At 44.4% G+C, this 16,038-nt stretch overlaps 1 long non-coding RNA gene across 1 annotated transcript; it reads left to right on the top strand.

Moving 5' to 3' along the window:
* The first annotated feature begins 1,419 nt into the window (after positions 1 to 1,419).
* LOC131383720 (uncharacterized) lies at positions 1,420 to 14,173 on the top strand. Its single transcript, XR_009213954.1, has 3 exons — positions 1,420 to 1,491; positions 12,800 to 12,893; positions 14,072 to 14,173. It is a non-coding gene; the product is annotated as an uncharacterized LOC131383720 (long non-coding RNA).
* Positions 14,174 to 16,038: the final 1,865 nt, after the last annotated feature.

The following is a 16,038-nucleotide window of genomic DNA, read 5'->3' as shown; positions in this document are numbered from 1 at the left end:
ATCTCCCTAGGATTAAAGACCATCTGAATGGCTCCAGTACTGGCGGCCTCAGGCAAGCATGCAGCCTCTCTCAGAGTCAGCTCCTCAGCTGCAAATGGCACAATGCATGCGGTGACTTTACAGGACTGAGCTGTGCACCAAGATACTCAGCACAGTGTCTGGAACACAACGAGGGCTCAATAAATAGGACCCACTATTGTCGTCTCATTTTATCCTCACAGTTACTCAGTGAGGTGGATGCTATTACCATACTTACATTTGTTGGGTTTTTTGTTTGTTTTGTTTTGTTTTTGAGACAGAGTCACACTCTGTCACCCAGGCTGGAGTTCAATGGCACAATCTCTGCTCACCGCAACCTCTGCCTCCTGGGTTCAAGAGATTGTCTTGCCTCAGCCTCCTGAGTAGTTGAGATTACAGGCACCTGCCACTATGCCCAGTTAAATTTTGTATTTTTAGTAGAGACGGGGTTTCACCATGTTGATCAGGCTGGTCTCGAACTCATGACCTCAGGTGATCCACCTCCCTTGGCCTCCCAAAGTGCTGGAATTACAGGTGTGAGCCACCACGCCTAGACTTTTTTATTTTTTTAATTTTAATTTTAATTTATTTATTTTTTAAACAGGGTCTTACTCTGTCACCCAATCTCAGCTCACTGCAGCCTCTGCCTCCGGGGTTCAAGTGATTCTCCTGCCTCAGCCTCCCAAGTAACTGGGACTACAGGCACCCAACTCCATGCCCAGCTAATTTTTGTATTTTTAGTGGAGATGGGTTTTCACCACGTTGCTCAGGCTCGTATTTTCTTTTTTAGTGGAGGAAACTGTTTCTCAGAAGTTGCCATTTACTGGAAGTCCCAGGGCTCATCAGTGGCAAGGCAGGAACTAGAACCCCCCCAGGTCCATCTGACCTTAGGGTCTGAGCTCCTTTCTCTCCAGGTTTTCTCAGGCAGACAAAATAGTTCAGTGACTTTTATCCCTCCCGCAGGAGAGGGTTCAGACTGGGGAGCAGGGGAGAGAATGGCTTGCTGGAAGGAAAAAGCTGCCTCCAGCCTCTTGGCTCAGAAAGAAACCCTATCCTCTTCCATTTGCTGCTTCTCTGTGGGATTCCAAGAGAGAGCTGGCTTGAGACCCCAAGCCTTGGTGGGGTGATGACCTGATGGCTGCCCAGGGGCAGGAAGAAGTGGGCAAGGGGGGTTGGGGTCAAGTGCAGAGAGAGGAGGGAGGCAGGGACACTTGGAGGGGAAAAGCGGGGAGCAGGATAGAGGGGAACCGGTGGTGACAGCATAGGACAATTGTCAAGAGCAGATGGAAAGGTGTCTGGGACAGTAGGGGGCAGGGAGCTAGGGGGCTGAAGGGGGCCTCGTGGTGCTGAGTTCCATGCAGAAGAGCTGTTGCCATGGTGACACGGAGAGCCAGATCGATGCTTGGCGTTGGATGAAGCTCTCAGTCACTGCCAGCTCCCTCCCCCTCCTCTCTCCTCTGAAGTGAAGAGTGTGTAAGTGTGGGGGAGGCTAGGGAGGGGTCATTCCTCTCTCCCCAGAGCCTCTTGGAGTGATGACAGGGGTCTCCCCATCCTCCCAGATCATGGGCCTTGGCGGGGGGTAAGATGGGAGCCTTCTGCCACCTCCAGACCCTTTGACTTGTAAGAAATGGGACAAGGAGGGAGAATAGGGATCCCCGGAGACCCCAGGAAACCTCCCAGCTGTTGTCACTAGGGCTCAAGCGTACAGGAGCCAAGTGTCACCTCCCTCCCCTCCGTCATGCAGAGATCTGCAAAGGGGGTGCAAGGTGTGAGTTCATTCCTTTCTATGTCCCCTCTTCATGATGTGAAAAACTGCAGCAGGGAATAGATTTTCTCTGAGATTCCTTTCAGCTCTGAAAGCAATGATTTTTTTTTTCCTGTTAGCCTTATGATGGGGGCCACTCTTCTGGAATGACTGCAGGGCCATGACCCCATGGAATCTCTTCCTGCCTCAATACAGCTCTCCCCACTGGCCAGCCGAAAAGCCCAGAATTCTATTCGAGAGTCATTTCTTTGAGCTTTGTATAAAAACGCAAATACTCTCGGGGCAGGACAGTGTGTTAACATAATACCCAGGTGACAGGCCAGAGGCTCTGGACTTCTGAGACCAGAGTTAAAATGCTGAGCCCTCTACTGACTCACTCTTTGATCCTGGCAAGCTATGCAACTTCTCTGGGCCTTAGTTTCCTCCTTTGAAAGGTAGGGTTTGGAAAACTATTATTACAAGGGGACATTGTGGGTATTAAATGAGATAACAAATATATATATATTTAAAAGCATAAATCATTATGTAAATATTACAAATTATCATTAGTCATACCTGAGTGAATCTGACCATTAGCTCTGATAGGGAAGGGGTTTTCCTGATCACAAAGAGATGGGAATAAGCCCTGAGCACCTACTGGGTGCCGGGCAATTTACTAATATATCCCATCGGATATCCTCAATAACGCTTGTAGGCATAGTATCCCCAATTTCCAGATAAAGAAACAAAGTCTCAGAGAGGTTAAATACATTGCCAAGGTCACAGTAAAGTTGGGAACCAGGCTAGTATTCAAACCCAAGTCTCTCTGACTCCAAAATCTTCATTGCAAGTACAGTCGTAGAGCAGTCTCCCGTCCAAGGAGGGCCAGGTGTGGGACCATCTTGGCATGAGATGTGAGAGGTCTGGGTGAGGGAGCAGTGGGGAGCAGACTGGTGAAAAATGGAAAATCAATTTTGTCCCCCTCCACTGTGGGAGTCCCAGAAGGAGAATTTCTCAGTGAGTCCAAGTTCAAGCAGACACATCAAGGGTAAATAGATGTGAGCTGTGAGCCACTGATTTCAGCTAAGGAGGGAAGAAAGGAAAGAAGGGAAGAAGGAAGGAAGGGAAGAAGGAAGGGAGGGAAAACAGTGAACAAGAAATCCTGAGGCCAGGTGCGGTGGCTCACGCCTGTAATCCCAGCACTTTGGGAGGCCGAGGCGGGTGGATCACAAGGTCAAGAGATAGAGACCATCCCGGCCAACATGGTGAAACCCTGTGTCTACTAAAAATTCAAAAATTAGCTGGGCCTGGTGGGATGCGCCTGTAGTCCCAGCTACTGGGGAGGCTGAGGCAGGAGAATGGCATGAACCTGGGAGGTGGAGCTTACAGTGAGCCGAGATCCTGCTACTGCACTCCAGCCTGGCGACAGAGCGAGCGAGACTCCGTCTCAAGAAAAAAAGAAATTCTGGCTCCACTGTAATGAACCTCTCCTTTCTCTAGTGCAAGGGCCACAGGATTTCCCCGAAAGGTCCTACCTTGACAATCTAGAGATGCCCCACCCAGTCAACCCCAACTTCCCTTAAAGTCCGGCCTCCTTGGGGAGTGCAGGGTGGAAGGCGCATGCATTTCAGATCAAAGCAAGAAGTTGAAACAGAGAGTGGGGCTTTTCTAGAGGGGAGAAAGAAAGCATCCTCACTCTGAAAAAAGGAGGGAGGGACCAGAATGAACCACACAGGTGCCCCAAGCACCCCAGAGATTCCAAGAAACTCAAAGCTGCTAAATGCCTGGCAGCAGCTCCTGAGCTTCCAGCCTGGAGCCAGCACAGCGTGTGGGAGGCTGTGGGTGCAAGCTGGCCCTGAAGAGAGGAAGAAGGGGGCTTCGGGGAGAGGGCTGGCACCAAGGAGAAGGCAACAAGCTCTGCTAACAGCGCTGTGGATGCCAGCCTTCTGCTGTCTGCTTTAGTTTGAAATTGAATAAGTTTTTTTAAAAGGAGTACATTTTGGTCTTATTTTGAAAACGAAATTTGCCTGCACATGGTGGCAAACTTGCCTGTTAAGAGAAATCTTGGGTTCTTCTGTGGGTCCAGCCCCTTGTTAGCCGTTCAACCCCCCAGGTATTAGCGTCTCCATCAGAAAACTGGGCATGGGGACATCTACGTTAGAGGATGGCTGCAGGGATTAAATGAGATGATGTGTGAACAATAGCTTAAAGCGAAGTCTGTTTTACAACTCTGATGTGCAAAGGGGCTACAAGGATTTCTCTTAGAATCCTTGGGTCCAGCTGGGCATGGTGGCTCACACCTACGAAACCAGCACTTTTGGAGGCGGAGGCGGGCAGATCACCTGGGGTCAGGAGTTCGAGACCAGCCTGGCCAACATGGCAAAACCCCGTCTCTAAAAAAAAAATACAAGAATTAGCTGGTTCTGGTGTCGTGTTCCTGTAATCCCAACTGCTTGGGAAGCAGAGGCACGAGAATCACTCGAACCTGGAACCCAGGAGGCAGAGGTTGCAGTGAGCCAAGATCGTGCTACTGCACTCCAGTCTGGGTGATAGGCAAGACTCCGTCTCAAAATAATATAATAATAATAATAATAATAATAATAATAATAATAATAATAATAATGATGATGTTTCTGAGGAGCCTAAGCAGCCGGACACATCAGGATTGCTTGAGCCCAGGAGTTTAAAACTAGCTTGGGCAACACAGCAAGACCCCATCTCTAAAAAAAAAAAAAAAAAAATTAGCTGGGCATGGCTGTGCATACCTGTAGACCCAGCTGATTAGGAGGCCGAGGCAGGAGGATCCCTTGAGCCTTGAGCCCAGGAGTTTGAGGTTGCAGCGACCTACGATGGCACCACTGCGCTCCAGCCTGGATGACAGAGCGAGATCCTGTCTCAAAAAGAGAAGAAGGACATCGCTGAGGTTGTGGCGAAGAGACTGTGCAAGGCGATGGGGGTAGACATGATGTCCTGCAAGAACAGAACAGAGCATTTCCTTTCCACAGGGTGGCATACCATTAGCCCCATTTTATAGATGAGGGGACTAACACTTAGAGAGAAGTCTGTAAAGTCTATACTTGGCCAAGTTTACCTGGTCACCAAATTCCACCAAGTTTTAGAACCAGAACGCAAGTCCAAGTGTTTCTGCTTCCGAAGCCCAGGCCTTTTCCACCCTGTCCTCAGAGATAACAGCACTTGAAGGCAGGTGGCCCTGGGTGCCAGTTCTGCCTTCACCACCTTAGGCAAGGGATTTCATCTCCCTGAGCCTCAGTTTCCTCATCTGTAAAGTGAGGATTCTATAAGCTTATATACAGAAGAGAGCCTAGTAATTTCAGGTGCACAAGGGTGTTTTGGGAAGACACTGTTCTGAGAACCTGGAATGCCGGCTCCAGTCTTGCCTCTGCCTTACTTTGCTGTGTGACCCTAGACAAGTCACAGCTTCTCTGGGATTTAGACCATTAGAATTCTCAGGGAAATGAAACACACAAATGTGTGTTCTGGAGGTTCTGATTTAGTTGGTCTGGGATTAGGCCTATACACTGGATTCTTTTAAGTCTTCCAGGTGCTTTGATTATGCCACCAATTGAGATGACAACAGCGATCCTGAATGATCCCTGAACCAGCAACATGGCATCACCTAGACACTTGTGAGAAATTCAACATCTTAGCCCCCACCCAGTCTTCTGCATGGACCTACAGAATTAGAGATTTAGGGGGTAGATGGACCCAGTAATCTGTTTTTACAAGCTCCCCTCATGATTCTTCTTTTTTTTCCAGACAGTCTTGCTCTGTTGCCCAGGCTGGAGTGCAGTGGTGCGATCTCGGCTCACTACAACCCAGTCAAGCGACTGTCCTGCCTCAGCCCCCTGAGTAGTTGAGATTACAGGCACCTACCACTATGCCCAGTTAAATTTTTTTATTTTTAGTAGAGACGGGATTTCTTCATGTTGATCAGGCTGGTCTCGAACTCCTGACCTCAGATGATCCACCCGCCTGGGCAAAGTGGTGGGATTACAGGCATGAGCCACTGTGCCAGGCCAAGATCCTATACTTTTAAAGTGCATCAAAGGAGCAAGATGAAAGAACCAGGTAAGAGCAGGAAAAAGTGTGGATAAAATTGAGGAAAAAAGTGGGATGGGAGAAGAGGCCCCCAAAATCAAGAGATGACCTCAGCCTTGCCCCTGGGTAGATTGGCACTACAGGCTATGAAATCAGCTGAAAAATTTCAAAGGTCCCCAAGGACATGCTTCTCAAAGTGGGGCATGCAGTGGGAGTGGTTGAAGCCACAGAAAAAGGATGGTACATCTTCCTGGAAAGTCAATTTACTGGAAAATGTTTTAGGGGGAAAAAAAGTTAAATTATTTCATCAATGAGTAATAGAAAACACGACTGTTAGATTAAAGCAAACAGATATATTATGACACAGAATACCACCTGCTTACACGCTGATAAAATAAAAGGAAAGCCTCAAAGACATTTGATATTTGTAGTTGGGAGTTTTGGACGGAAGCCTCAGACCCCAGGGCGGGCCAGTTCCCTCTTCCTCGCCCTTTGGACAACCTCAGTGGAAAACACAACCATTAATGAATGAATTAATGGATTGACTGATCCATCGATTGATTGGTTAGACAAATGGTTGAGTCTCTACCTTGTGCCAAATGCTATACTAGACACCAAGGATATACTACTAACAAAAGTAGGCCGAGTTTCTGCACCGGACAAGCTTAGAGTGTAATAGAGCCCAAACATTAATCCAATTATCCCACAAATAGCTACCTAATTACAAACTGTGATAAGTATTCTGAACTAAACACAAAGGGAGGTCTAAGAACATGTGATAGGGGACTACACCTACAGTGATGTCAGGACAGGCTTCTCGAGGAAGTGACATTTGAACTCTGACCTGAAGACACATGCACACTTCACTTCTGTGAAGACACGAAACAGAAGCGCTGTTCCAGGGGTGGGCATCTGAAGTTGCCTGCCAAGTCTTGGCTCATGCTGGCTTCTCTGCCTGGAATGCCTGGAATTCTCTTTCTCCTGTATCTATTTAACCGCTCCCGAGGGCCCACATCAACCTTAGCCCCCTCCAGGAAACACTTCCTGACCTGCACTGCCCACTTTCACCTCTCCATCCTCTGAATTTCCATGATTCGTTCTTCCAACACCTACCTAATTCCTGGCATTTGAGTTCCACCTCCATTATGTTTCATATCTAGATAACAGCAACACTAAAGTTGACTTAATCGTGTTCTTCCATTTTTATTTATAGAAATGCATTTTAAAGGAAACTTTTATTCAACATTATAGGGAAGCCATCAATAAGTAATGCCATAAATATGCCATAGATAAAAGGTAACTATTAAAATAAGTGACTCTCCTTTTTTTATAAAGGAAGACGGGCAAGAGTTCCAAGTGTTTTAAAGGCACATCAGCACTTACTGAGACTTTCTCCTTGACACATCACAAAGACTGAAGGAAATATGAGAGGGGAAGGTGTTGTCACTCTGTGATTTGCTGTGATTTTCCATGGAGCTCCCAAAATAACTTCCTGTTCCACTAATGGTACATAGCATTGTATTTTTTGTTGTTGCGTGTACGTTTCATGTTTTATTTTGTTTTCAAGAGAATATATGGGCTCTCTAACCAAAGTGTAAAATCCTCAAGGACAAAGGCTCCCTCACATACCCTATAGCACCTACAGCAAGTGCTCAAATGTTTCTTGTTTAAGAGGAAATTGTTTTGACTTGCCATGACCCACAAGTGCTGAGATTTGTTGAGTCCTTAATCTCTTCCGTGAACTGTGCTAAATGCCTTACACGTGTTTCTTCATTCCATTCTCACCACAATAACACTCGAGTCAGACATGGCATTATCATTTCAATTCTGCAGAAGAAGAAACTGAGGTTCAAGAGAGGCAAGGAAAAAGATTTTGTTAAGGTTGTGCAGGAAGTAGAGGCAGGGCTGAGCCTGGAATCCAGATCCTGCCCTGAAATGCTCATGGTCACTGCAGCCAGCTAATCTGATCACGTGGACACAGAGGAGCTTATTTAGACTTGAATCACAGACTTTTAAAAAATTTTAATTTTTGCAGGTACATAGTAGGTGTATTTATGGGGTACCTGAGATGTTTTGACACAGGCATGCATGCAATGCATAGTAAGCACATCATGGAGAATGGGGTATTCATCTCCTTAAGTATTTATCCTTTGAGTTACAAACAATCCAATTACACTCTTGTCGGTATTTTTAAATGTACAATTAAGTTATTATTGACTGTAGTCACGCTGTTTTGCTATCAAATAGTAGGTCTTATTCATTCTTTCTATTTTCGTACCCATTAACCCTCTCCCTTGCCTCTCACCTACCCTGTTCACTATCCTTCCCCTCTGGTTACATCCTTCTACTCTCTATGTCCATGAGTTCAATTGTTTTGATTTTTAGATGCCACAAATAAGTGAGAACATAGGAAGTTTGTCTTTCAGTCCTTGGCTTATTTCACTTCACATAATGATCTCTGGTTCCATCCATGTTGTTGCAAATGGCAGGATCTTGTTCTTTTTCATGGCTGAGTAGTACTCCATTGTGTATATGTACCACATTTTCTTTATCCATTCATCTATTGATGGACACCTGGGTTGCTTCCAAATGTTGGCTATTGTGAATCGTACTGCAATAAACATGGGAGTGCAGATATCTCTCTGACATACTGATTTTCTTTCTTTTGGGTATATGCCCAGCAGTGGATTGCTGGATCATATGGTAGCTCTATTTTTAGTTTTTTGAGGAACCTCCAAAGTGTTCTCCATAGTGGTTGTACTAATTTACATTCTCACCATCAGTGTACAAGGGTTCCCGTTTCTCCACATCCTCACAAGCATTTGCCATTGCCTGTCTTTTGGTTATAAGCCATTTTAACTGGAGTGAGATAATATCTTCTTGCAGGTTTGATTTGCATTTCTATGGTGATCAGTGATGTTGAGCACATTCTCATATGCCTGTTTGCCATTTGTATGTCTTCTGAGAAATGTCTATTCAAATCTTTTGGCACTTTTGAAAATCAGATTATTAGTTGTTTTTTCCTATAGAGTTCTTTGAGCTCCTGATATAGCCTGGTTATTAATCCCTTTTTAGATGGATAGTTTGCAAATATTTTCTCTCAATGTGGGTCATCTCTTCACTTTGTTAATTGTTTCCTTCACTGTGCAGAAGCCTTTCACCTTGATGTGATCTCATTTGTCCATTTTTTTGCTTTGGTTGGCTGTGCTTATGGGGTATTGCTCAAGAAATTTTTGCCTAGAGTAATGTCCTGGAGAATTTCCCCAATGTTTTCTTGTAGGAGTTTCATAGTTTGAGATCTTAGATTTAAGTCTTTAATCCACTTTGATTTGAGTTTTTAAATAATCATAGGCTTTATTCTAATCAACAGTGCCCACTTTTACAGAAGGGTTTCATCCTATAGGATTCTAATGAAAATGAAATGAGAGCATGGATATGAAAAGTGGAGGAAAGAAAGAGATAATGCCAAGCACCCAGACAACCTCAGTCAAGTCCATCAGAAAGCATGCCTCCACTGTGGAGGTCTTTTGCAACACCCCATTGCCTGCCACATGGGTCTAAGATGCTCAACTTGCATGCACCACCACGATGATTGTCACCATCTATATTACCTGTACTCTTATTAATATTAAACAATTGGACTTTATTTTGATGCATTTATATGATTCCAAATGCAGAAGGAATACATAGCAAAACCTCTCCCATCTACCCTGTCCACCAGGTCCCCTTTCCAGAGACAACCACCAATGTCCATGTCTTGCTTGTTAATTCAGAGAAAGTCTATTTATATGTAAGCAAACACAAACTCACACACACACTTTTTTTTTTTTTTTTTTTTGAGACAGAGTCTCTCTCTGTTACCCAGGCTGGAGTGTAGTTGCGATCATAGCTCATTGCATCCTGGCTTCCTGGGCTCAGGCAATCCTCCCACCTCAGCCTCCTGAGTAGCTAGGACTACAGGTGCATACCACCATGCCCAACTAATTTAAAAAAAAAATGTAGAAAAAAAGCCTTGATATGTTGCCCAGGCTGGTCTTAAATTCCTGGCCTCAAGCAATTCTCCCACCTTTGCCTCCCAAAGTGCTGAAATTATAGATGTGAGCCAGTGCCTGGCTGACACACACTCTTTTCAAACACAAATGGGAACATAACAGATATAATGTTTGCCAATTGCTTTTATAACTTAACATTATATCTTAGAGCTTGTTCTATATTAGAATATAAAAAGCATCTTCATTTTTTTAAAGCTGCTTTGAGTTCACTTGTCCCATTCTTCAACCAGTCCCCAACTGATGGGCATTGAGGTGGTTACCAATCTTTTGAATGTCACAAACAATGCAGCATGAATAATCTCCCAATTGTAACACGAATGTTGTAACATCTTTCTTTCAACAGTTTTGAAAAAAAAAAATTTGTCTCATCCTAGGCAGTATCTATGAAATCACAGGTTAGGTGGACTAATTATATATTTTTTTAATTCATGTTAAGATAAATAGATAAGTAACCCATAACTATCTAAATAATAGTGCCTGCCTGTGTATCACCTATAATCAGTTTGCTTAGCCCCTGGGTCATGCATCTACTATTTAGAAAACACTGGCCTCTTGGATGTGTTCCAAACTCCTTGGCCAGGCACATAGGGCCCTTCAGGGTCTTCCCCTGACCTCCGTCTCCAAACTTATTTCTCAGACATTCTGTACTCCAGCCTTGTTGATAATATGCAGTGTTAGCTTCGTGCCAAACTTGATCATTCCCAATGTCTTTGCACATGCTGTTCCCCTGCCTGTCTCCTGTAAAACGCTTGTTCTCTCTTCAAGTCACAGTTCAAGTTCTCCCTCTCCAGGAAGCCCTCTCTGCCTTCTTCATCGAGACCCCACATCCACACACAAGTGCATGCTTCTACCATAGCAATTAGTATAGCTAATTGCATACATATAGCTAGTGTGGCAGAGTGGTTAAGAGAGCAGCATCTGGAATTGGGTTGCCTTGGTTCAAATTCCAACTCTACTACTTACTAGCTGCCTGACACTGGCCAAATTGTTTAATCCCTTGGGGCCTCAATTCTCCCATCTGTAAAATGACAGAAAAATTGATAACTTCTACCTTATAGTTACTATAAGAATCAAAACATGTGTTTAGCAGAATGCCTGGCACGGAGCAAATGATTAATAAATGTTCATTATAGCCACTATCTTGACATCTCTGTTTCCTCCACTAGGCTATAAATTCTTGTGAGCTTCTCAGCTCTTTATTTACAAATCCTGTCGGTCTTATCTCCAAAACAGATGTCATTTCTGAGCACATCTCCCTTTGTCCATTAGCACCATTCTAGTGCGAGCCACCATCTTGTTCCACCCAGCCATCAGCCTTCTAACCACTTGCATGCACCATCTCAATCCCCTTTGATCTGTGTTTTCTGCATTCAGAGTGATCCTTTCAAACAGAAGTCAGCTTATGTCTCATCTTGCTGTGAACTTCCAGTGTTTTCTCATCATTCTTAAAATAAAGCCCAAAGTCCTTACAATGACATACAAGGCTCTTGCGATCTGGCCCCTGCCTCCCTCTCTGCCCTCAGGCTTCCTCTCCTCCAGCCACACTGGCCTCTCTGCTATTCCTCAGACACATAGAGCAAGTCCCCATCTCAGAGCTTTGCACTGGCCATTCCCTCTTTCTGCTCTTCTCCCAAATACTTACACAGCTTTCTCAGTTCCTTCAGTCTGCTTCACAAGTGCCACCTCCTTAGGCCCTCCCCACTCCATCCCAAATGACCATCACTATCACTCTCTAGTCCTTCTCTATACAAAACACACATGGCTTCCTAATATGATGTTTATATCTGTCTTTCTGCTCCATTAAAATGTATGCTCCATCAGGACAGGGACTTTATTCATGACTGTATCCCCAGTCCCCAAGCCTGTGCCTAGCACATAGTAGGTGCTCATTAAATATTTGCTGCATGGAGAAATGAATGACTGCAGTGCCAAGCATAGGGCTGGGTACATTTGTGAGGTTTAGTAAATGTTTGGAGAAGAATGGAAAGAGGGAGGGAGGGAAGAATGAAGGAAGGAAGAAGGGAAAGGAGGAGAGAAGGAAATTGAGAGGCTTTTTAGTTGTTATGTCTTTTTATTAAGGTATAACTTACACACTATAAAATGTACCTATTGTAATTGTATGGTTCATTTAGTTTTAGCAAATTCTACAGCTGTGCAACCATCACCACAATCCAGTTTTAGAATGCATCTATCATCTCCCAAATTTCTTCTTGCCTATCTGCTGTTAATTCATAGCTCTAATCCCAATGTCCTCTGATCAGCTTCCTGACTCTTTAATTTTGCCTTTTCTAGAAATTTCACATAAATAGAACCATACACTGTATCTTTTCTAGCTCGCTTTTCCCATGATGTTTCATATGGTTTGTTCTTTGTTTTGTTTTGTTTCAAGGTTCATTCATGTCATTGCACATATCATAGCTTGTTCCTTTGAATTGCTGAGTAGAATTCCATTGTGTGGATATACCACATTTTGTTTATCCATTTGCCATTTGATGGGTGTTTCTACTGTTTCCAGTTCTTTTTTGGCTATGATGAAGAATTTTGCCATGATTTTATGTACAAGTTTTGGTGTGGACATATGTTCTCAAATCTCTAGGGTAGACACCTAGGAGCGGAATTGCTGAGTCATACCAGATGTGCATGAGGATTTTGATGTCCTAAGGCACAGCTTTCTTTTGGCGTCCCCACCGACGCCTGCAATGCTCCAAACGCTGTAGAGGAAAATGCCTGTGAAACTCAGTTTGAGCTGCAAGCTCAGCTCCAAGTCCTAAGTGTGTGGCCAATTCATTATGCTTGTGTTTGAAGTCCATTTGTAGCTGTGTTTGATGTATTGTCTGCAGGGAGACAGTGAAATTTGCCAGCCTTCAGACAAACAACTGAGCCTAATTTTTCACCCAATGATTCTAAAGAAGTTTCTTCTTGGCAGAGGCTTGAGCAAGGCACAGTTGATGAAATTGATTGTGGCAAGATCATGTGAGAAGAGGAACACATTCTTCACTACTGAAAGATGCACATAAAAGGTGAGTAGCCATCAGGAAGTGAACAGAATCATGAGGAAATTTGCTGGCCCCTGGGAGATTTGGGCCCCTTTAAGTGTTCTCCGCCTCTTGTCACCTTCCCAACAGCAGAGGCCTTGAAACCTGGCCTTCAGCACCCAAGATCTCAGATCCTGCCGGGTGCATCCTAACAAATCCTTCCTTCAGGTTTTAAACTTCATTACAATGATGAAGATTATCAGGAGTTGGTGCTTGCTTGGGCTACAGGTAGTATTTGCAGAAAGCTTCCAGGCTTTCACCTCCTGCCTTGCCACCCACACTCCACTTTGCTTTGATTTCAAAGACTTCACCCAGTGAGAGATCTGACCTTCAGGTGAAAACCTCAGGGGATGGACTCTCTTGGTCCTTTTCCTATCCTAACCCATGAGAAAATGAAATGCTTACTGCAGCTCTCCTAGAAATCTTTTGTAGCATAAAATCAGTATTGGTCCTAGGATATAATTTTGGCTTCAAAAGCCAATCTCTGATGTTTGCAATTGAACAATGCCCATTTGAAGGAGGAAAAAAAAAAGCAGACTGAATGCAGGGCTTCTCAGAGATTTGGGTAAATAAATATTCTCTCTGATAGGCTCTAGCCTCTCTGCAAAGAAAAAGGACACTGAGAAAATGATCGGTCAAGTGGGCAGATTTTGCAGGAGTTTTTGTTGTTTGTTTGAGGTAACAAGGGTTCTATGTGAGAAAAAGGCTTCATGGCTAGGGTCTGAGCCCTGAGGAGAGGGATGCTGAGGAGTGTCTGTGAGACTTGAGGGGCTCTGACAATACAGCTCTGGGGGCTCTGGGACAAAGTGGGGCACATGCAGGCAGAGAGCAGCATTTGAGTCATTTTGGCACAGCCTGCAGTGTGGCTTCTGCTCAGGAATGACAGTGGGAATGCAGCATTATCCAGTAGGACCAGACTGCAGGCTCTGGGCCAAATGACCTGATTCAAATCCTGGCTCTGCTTCTTCTAATCAACTTAGGGCAAGTTACCTCACGTGTCTGCCCCTTGGTTTTCTCATCTGTAAAATGGGTGTATTAATAGTGATTACCTCCTAAGCTTACTATGAGGGATAAATGAATTATTACATGGAAGGTGCTTTTATGGGCATAGAGAAAGGATCTGCTAAGTGCTGGCTCATTCTGTTGTTGTTGCTGTGTTGCAGATTGCCAGCTTTGAGGAGTACCCATTGACACCACCCTTGACTTAACACATTTGTCAAGATGGCTCCAGCGGGAGCTGGTGAGACATAGCCACTGAAGAGGGACTTGGAGTATACACACTCTGAAAGGACTATCTGGGAGTTTATGTGAAACTCTATGGGTGAGAATTTGCCTAGTGCAGGGAGAGCCCAAAGACCTTCATTACACAGATGAGATGCCAGTCAGTGAAATAGGTATTGCCACTATTAGTATAACCTCCTCAGACTCTCAGCTTCAGGGGACTTGAGAAAATACATTACCCCCAAAGAGGCTGAGGGAAACATAATCAAAGAAAATAGTTGAATAGTTTGGCAGCTGAGAGCATAGTCATCTGTACTCCCTGGGTTCAAATCCCAAATCTGCCAGTTCAAATCCCAGATCTGCCTAACTGTGTTTGGGGCAAGTTAATTAAATTCCTCTGTGCCTCCGTTTCCCCTACTACAAAATGGAAATAAAAATAATAGCCCATATTTCATAAAGTTGTTGTTGGGCTTTAAAGACATCATTAAAATAAAGCACTTAACATGGCACAGTAGCCAATGAATATTAGCAATCATAATTTTTTTCATGTAATCCAAAGGGGAAAATGACAGACACAGCCACAATGCCTTCTTGTTAAAGGAAATAGCAGTGTCCTGCCAGTGGGGTAGAGAGTCCTCTTGTTAACCAAAGACAAATTTCACAAACTCACTCCACCCACACTGGTCTCTTTTCAGCTCCTAGAACCTGCCAGGTTATTACCAATTTGGGTGATCTTGCATATGCTGTTCCATCTTCCAATAATTCTTTTCCTTCTGCTCCTCCTATGGCCGGCTCCTTCGAGGGTCTGCTCAGTGTCAACTCCACAGACCATCTTCCTTGCCTATGGGTGTTGATATGGTTTGGCTGTGTCCCCATCCAAATCTTATCCTGAATTCCTACGTGTTGTGGGAGGGCCCCAGTGGGAGGTAATTGAATCATGGGGGCATGTTTTTCCCATGCTGATCTTGTGATAGTAAATATATCTCATGAGATCTGATGGTTGTAAAAATAGAGTTTCCCTGCACAAGCTCTCTTTGCCTGTCATCATCCACACAAGATGTGACTTGCTCCTCCTTGACTTTCACCATGATCGTGAGGCCTCCCCAGACATGTGAAACTGTAAGTCAATTAAACCTCTTTCTTTTGTAAATTGCCCAGTCTTAGGCATGTCTTTATCAGCAGTGTGAAAACAGACTAATACAGGTATCTACAGCAGCACCCCAAACCCACCCTCATGCACGCACTATGTGCTATCACATCCCCTACAAATGCCCTTCCTGGAATCCAGCACAATCTGAAATGTTCTTTAGTTTTCTTATTTTCTTATTGTGGGCCTTGTTTGCTAGAATTTGCCCTTCATCTGGACAGGAATCTCTTCTGTCTTGATTACCATGACATCTCCAGCAGTTTGCACAGTGCCTGCCACATAGTAGATGCTCAATAAATAATTGTCAAAACACGAATGAGCTAGAAGCCCCCAACCACTCCTGCACATTTGGAGGCTTTGGGAAAGGGGCTTCCTGTTCTCAGATGATGCTACCATTTCCATAAAGCAGAGTTGGTAAATTCTGGCCTACAAAGGCATCAAATTTTTTTTTCCCAACCCAACCAATTCTCTGACACCTACTCGGTGTCCAACAATTCAATTCTATTTTGACTAACTATTAACTATTCAGAATTAGCACAGACCCCATAGCTCAAGAGCTTAGTTCCTCAAGACTGCCCCCAGTGCAGACACCAGCCACAAATGGGGTGTCCAAGTTACCTACACTGCTGCCCAGACAACTACAAATTCAGGAGTTCCCACAACCTTCCATCAGGTTCAATAATCATTAGAACGACACAGAACTCAGAAGGGCACTTTACTTAATTTGCTGGTTTATTATAAAGGGTACGTCTCAGGAATAAG

This window comes from Hylobates moloch, unplaced genomic scaffold (assembly GCF_009828535.3).
Source record: "Hylobates moloch isolate HMO894 unplaced genomic scaffold, HMol_V3 SCAFFOLD_6, whole genome shotgun sequence".
Lineage (NCBI taxonomy): Eukaryota > Metazoa > Chordata > Mammalia > Primates > Hylobatidae > Hylobates > Hylobates moloch.
This window is presented reverse-complemented; position numbering and strand designations above follow the sequence as displayed.